This window comes from Eleutherodactylus coqui, chromosome 5 (genome assembly GCF_035609145.1).
Source record: "Eleutherodactylus coqui strain aEleCoq1 chromosome 5, aEleCoq1.hap1, whole genome shotgun sequence".
Classification (NCBI taxonomy): Eukaryota; Metazoa; Chordata; class Amphibia; order Anura; family Eleutherodactylidae; genus Eleutherodactylus; species Eleutherodactylus coqui.
The window spans coordinates 95,728,362-95,734,672 of NC_089841.1; the positions used below are offsets into that span (position 1 = coordinate 95,728,362).

The 6,311-nt window shown below is 44.3% G+C and overlaps 1 protein-coding gene across 1 annotated transcript in view; it reads left to right on the top strand.

Annotated features, from left to right (window-relative positions):
* Positions 1–5,950, top strand: part of FOXD1 (forkhead box D1) — a 41,778-nt gene extending 35,828 nt beyond the window's left edge. Inside the window, exon 2 of the mRNA XM_066601890.1 lies at positions 5,694–5,950. The gene's annotated coding sequence lies outside the window, so the exon portion shown is untranslated. The remainder of the gene's footprint in view (positions 1–5,693) is intronic.
* The last annotated feature ends 361 nt before the right edge of the window (positions 5,951–6,311 follow it).

Consider the following 6,311-nt stretch of genomic DNA (forward strand, 5'->3'; position numbering starts at 1 on the left):
TCATTTATTAGGGAATAGAAGGGATTTATATTAGGACAATTATAACCGATGAGGAACATGAGAATTAGTTCTATGTTAATAAAGTATGTGCATAAACAGTCACAGACCATTTTCATCACCTGTAAGATTCGTCTGATTGGTCAGAAATAGTTCTTTGGCTGATCCTTCAGTTTCAGCAAATATAAAAAGGCTGGCTGATCTACTATACTTCTCCTCATGTGAACAGAGATGTACGGCCGGCCTATGGGGATATACAATCATAATCACAGTCATTCACCACCATGAGCTGATTCTCGGCCCATGTGAAATAAATGAGATGAGCGCTGACTGACATGCGTGCCGATCAGCGCTCATTACATCAGGCCAAGAATGTGACTTGTTTATAACGCTTAGGCCAGAATCCCTTTTTTGCGCATAGATCAGCGTATTTCACTCCATTTGCGTACCGCACAAAAATACACACAGATTGAAATGGCTAATTATTAGTCTAATGAGTTCCAGATGTGTTGTATTTCCTGAGCAATTACACAGTGTTTCACGCATCTCCTAGCGCATTGCTTGTGCATTTACGCATCCCCATTGTCTTCTATGGGAACTTTTGGGGTGCAAATATGCAAGAAAGTAGAGCATGCTGCGTATTTTTTTGCGTGACTGAAATGCGCAGGGACAATACACGCATGTGAATGAAGGCATTGAAAATAAATACGCAAGCAAATACACTCATGTAAATCTGACCTAATCATGAATGGATATTAGTCCAAATGTTTGTTCACCCTATCAGCTGCCTATTTGATGGCACCACCAATCACCCAATGAGCGAGCGGATGCTCGTTTGTCAGATGATCACATCTTTCATGTGACACAATAAATCATCATTGTCGGCAGCACATCTCCCCATGTAAACCGGGATGTGCTGCTGACAGTGATGAAACAGTATGGGGAACGAACGAACAATCCCTGAAAGTGTCTGCACCGGCCTGTGTGAAGATCTCATTGCTTATTACATGGCTTAGATCGAGTTGTCAAAAAAAAGGATAATGATTGGCTAAACAAGCATTCATTCCCAATCATTTTCCTGTATAAACATCCTAGCAATCAAGCCTACAATGGCTGATTGCATCTTTTATGCCAGGGGTGCACAATCTGGTGCCAAGAGTCTACATGCAGCTCCACAATGCCATTCTGTGTGGCCCCCAACCATCCCGTTACAGAAATGCTTGTCTGTGTCTGGTGGCTGCGCTATGTAGTTTCTGTGTCTGGGAGAGGCTACATGCATAAGGGCGCTGAAAAAGTTGCATCCGATAGTCTCAGGTGCAACTTGGATTGGACAGCACATGGATATACCGCCTATGCGCTGCCCATTGTGCGGGACACTGAATGTAGACTTGTAAGGGCTCCTTCACATGCAGGTTCGTTTTCACTATCGAGATTCTTACGCACTAATACTAGGAGAGAGAAAAGTAAGGACTTGCCCTATCTTTTTCGCGCGTAGTTTTTCTACATGCAAGAAAGATAGGCCAGGACCTATCTACCCCCCCCCCCAATAAAAAAAAAGAATTGTCCAATTAAGTAATATGCAATTTAGAGAAGTAAATATCATACTAAGGGCTTATTCACATGAGCGTATATCAGCCACCGTTTTCATGGCACTGTATTCCGGCAGTGTAAAAGCACCCGGACGGCCAACATAGCGCTGGCCGCTTTCACGCCGGGCAGCAAAGATAGTCCTGGAACTATCTTTCTGCCCGGAATACGTCGGCCGCTGCATAGACTCCAATGGGAGCCAATGACAGCGGCCGGAGAAGGGAGGTGGGAGGGAGTTTAGCAGCGTGCTACACTCCCACCCCCTTCTCTCCTCCTCTCTCCTCTCCTCTGGCTGTTTGCAATGGGAAGGGGACGGAACAGAGGTGGAGCTAAGCTCCGTCCCTCCCATTGCAGGCTGCGGACAAGGGGTGGTGTGAGGAGGGGTGGAGCTAAACTTCACCCCGCCCCTCCCATTGCAAACAGCTGGAGGGGAGGAGAGAGTAGGTGAGCTGGCAATGGGGAAAAGGGGGAGACAGCTTTGCAGAGCTAAACTGTCTCTCCCTGCCCAACCGCATTGCAGCCTCAGTGTATATTTGCCGGGCCATGGGCCGCATATTTATAGCCATTCCCTTCGGGCTGCTGCTGCGGATTGGCAAGAAAATACGCAGAAGCACGGAAAACCATCGATCACTAAAAAAGGTTCGGAATGACTAATAGTGCTTAAATTGGGCCAGCTGTGTTCTTTTCCCAGCATTGTACGCCAGGTAACTTTCTCACCCTCCCTTACATTGAATTTTATGGGAGCTTCCTGCATATTTCAGCAAAGGATAGGGCAAGACCTATCTTTTGACACGCCCAAAAATCGTTCATCTGAATGAATACATTGGAATCCAATGCTTTAGATGGTTGTGATCTTTGGGTGACTGTATGCGTTTTTACGTTCGTCCAAAAGCCCCATATCATCGCATGAATAAACATTTGACGCAATCGAGTCCCTGTCTTTAGTCACGTATTTCAAGCTATGCTGCACTGAACCGAGGCGCAGTACCTGATGTTGTGAACAGTAACTTCTCCAGAGAGGTATCAATGGTGATCGCTAGCGGCAGAGATGCAGTAACGAAGTCCAGGCAGAAGATCAGGCCTGCCAGCAAACAAGAGTGAAGTCCAATATCAGAGCCGAATAAGGAGCACAGAGGTCAGAATAGCTGACAGGGCTTAAACAGGTGACCAATCACAACCGCAAAACGTTGGCAGAGCAAAGACATTTCAATGGTTTTGTCTTGATGGCCATGATTCTTGCACAATATTCCTATGCAAGAGGAAAGATAGGCCTTGCCCTATTTTTCTGTTGTTTTTTTAACGCATACAATAGCGTAAAGTTTGAATGTTCAAAAAAAGAAACCTTTTACAGGTTGTTGTGCAAATTTGCTGTGTAGTGGCGAGAGTATTTGCACATGCACTCATCTATCGAAGCCCCCAAAGCATGAGTCAGAACCAGAGCAAACACTACTGGGGCTTTGTCATGATGGCTAATATTGACCACCCTAAGGAATGGGACTGGAGGGGGGAAGCTTTAGGGAACATGTGCTGGACCTTTTTAGAGGGGGGTGAGCCCTACGGTCAGACACTAGGGAGCAAGCAGAACATGCAGAGTGTAGTACAGGCGTGCAGGAGCAGGAGAACATTGGCACCTGACCACGACTGTGCCTAAGTGAATGTGGCAAGGTTTACCCATGTGCGCTGCTGCTACACTCATTTCAATGACAGCACTGGAAATTGTTGAGTACTTAGCAATCTCCGGCACTGTCATGGTAATTAATGGAGTGACCCATGTCCAATTCTTCCAGGGACCATTGGTACCCCCATTTCCAGTGGTTAAACCCCTATCAATCTTAAAGTTATCCTCTATCCTCTGGATGGGGGACAACTTTAGATCTTGGTAAACCCCTTTAATACTATAGGCATACCTGTTAACAACAGTAAATTTCAGTGTCAGCTCAAGAATGAGAGACACAGAGATAAATAAAATATGGTCCCTTGGCTCCAAAGTGCAAAACCCATCATTGATCTACCAGTAAATTCCATCAAAAATATACCACATACGCTATCCTACCAGACGTAATTGGACATCTGAGCAAGAACTAAGAGTAGCATTTATTTCCATATTTCATTACTAAGTGGGGCTCCTTTGGCCCCATTGACATTGGGTACTCTCTGTGGCACTTTCTACTAATGTCTGATATACTTCAAGTAGTTTTTCCCTCCATTCATCCTGCAAAACATCTGGTGAGTTCTCTGAAAGAGGATGAACACTATTCATATTTCCTGACCCGATGTTCCAGTTTCTCCCAAAGATGTTTATTAGGGTTCAGGTATGAAGTATTGCCACATTGTCGGCAGTACAGTACTATCTAGAATGTCAAGGTACACCTGCGTGTGTCTACAACTAACAATCCGAGACTATGCTACGTAAAACGTCTCCAAACCATAATGGAACCTCCTCAGTATATAACTGTTGGCACAACACCCTCAGGCAGAAGGAGTTCCCCCAGGATTCTCCACAACCAGGTACGTCCTTGTGATTTGAAGATGGAGTAGTGTGATTCATCACTTCATAGAATGTTCTTCCATTGCTCAACTCTCCAATGACGATGCTCCTTGCAGCACTGTAGACGCGCCGATGCATTATGCTTTGTGATGGACGGCTTGTGTGCAGCGGTATAACCCGTATGTCCAATAGTGTGCAGTTCCCATCACAAACTATGTCCGACACCTTCAAGGGTCTGCATCTTAGGTAGCATGGTGTAGGACACATGATATGCTAATAAGACACAATTCATTCAACTGATAGGGATGTCCAAATAAATATGGTAGGATAGTGTAAAGGTGCATTTAGACGGAACGATTATCATTTACAAAATCGCTAGATTGCTTGAATTTGACCAATCGTTCAGTGTAAGCGCAGCCAACATTCGAACAATGAACGAATTTGTTCACTTATTGTTCATTATTCATTTCATGCAAACATGGAAATCATTGTTGGCTCGTTCACTAATCATTCAGTTTAAATACAAATCATTTAATCATTGTCAGTCACTTATAGAGCGAATGTGAATGTGTAATCCCCGCCTGCTAAAAGGGCTGTATCTGATTGTCTGAGTGCTCAGCCAATCACAGGCAGCTCTCAGCCATTTATTGAAAGACAGCTGAGTGCTGCCTGTGATTAGTCACAGTACTCAGCCAATCACAGGCAGCACTTGGCCATTCATTGAATTCAATTACTCCCTGCAGGGATGAAGAAATCCTGTGCCACAGCTGTCACAACTATGACAGGGGATTCTTTACTTCCTGTGGGGAGTCCCCCTGTTACTGAACACTGTGACAGTGCTGTCACAGTGTTCAGTGACAAGGGGACTCCCCGCTGGGAAATATTGACATGCACCCGGGACCTATGGTGCACACATGTCCTATGTTTTGCAGGTACGTGCGTTTGTACACCTGTAAAACATGGACATGTTAACACACCATAGGGAACCAATGGTTCTAATAGGTGCGTGTTTTTGTGCGCACCTATGTAGGCACATAGACACACTCGTGTGAATCCACCCTTAGCGCAGATGTTGTCCCTGGTCCGACTCAAACTGAACACCGTAGTGTTGCAAAGCAGCATTGCTAACCACTGAGCCACTATTGCAAAGCACAAACTTTATTTTGATTCAGGTGGGCATGACCACGTGCATTTTAGCCCTTGTTATACAGAACCGGACGATGCACTAAATTGCCTGCAAAACTGTTCCATATTGGGTTTCATAGTCAATACTGTCCCCTAGAAGCACTGGATCTAGGGAACAATACACTCTGAGATCCGGCATCCGATGGGACAGGTAGCATTATTATGTGGCAGCAGGCATATCCCCATTGAAATCTATCAATACCAGGTTCAGGATTCATGAAGTACGGATCCTCTTTACAGCCAAGTACATGAGAGCCAAGGAAATGTGATGTTTATTAATCAATTCTGAATAATTGAAATAGTTTAGAAACTTTTCACATAGAGAATTCCCCCCTCTCCGCACTCCCACCCTGATATGCACATATATAGCTGTGTGGGGCGATTCTCTCACAGTCCAATGTTTTCTCATGTCTCTTGCTGTTTATCTTCCTGTCAGGTGTTTTATCGGGGCTGTCCAGCTGAGGAAGATGGGACCCGCCATTATTATGTTCCCTGGGCCGTAGAAACTGCTGGTGTGTTTTCACAACTGCACTGGACTACCACATGGCTGTGACGTGATTAATGGCTCAATGAATCATTCAGTCATTGGGGCATCGTAGTACCACCGGCTGCTTAATTATTCCTCCTGAAAAATAAATAGATATGATTTAGAGTCTGGATTACCTATATGCCTTCTAAGTGTTGGAATACTATATTACATATGATGCATCGCTCACTTCTACCAGCGTGCTGCACTTTTTTGTACAAAACTTATTTACATTTGAAATCAAAATGATTGAATCCCCATTTCAAATTAGCATCGGGTGCTCTTGAGACAACACTTGATTTTCAGATGTGTGCCCTTATGACGGAATCTATTAGGGAGTATTTAGGGAGTTTAATAATTCTGAGACTGCAGTAGTCATTCAAAGTGGCAATTTGTGTTGAATTTGGAGAAACCACTTGTTATATTAGTTGTGTTGATTTACTTAATTGTTCTTGTTTGATTGTTTTTTTTGCAAACAGCTGAAAGTTAGTAAATTTGGCAAACTAACCAAATTTACAATGACCCATG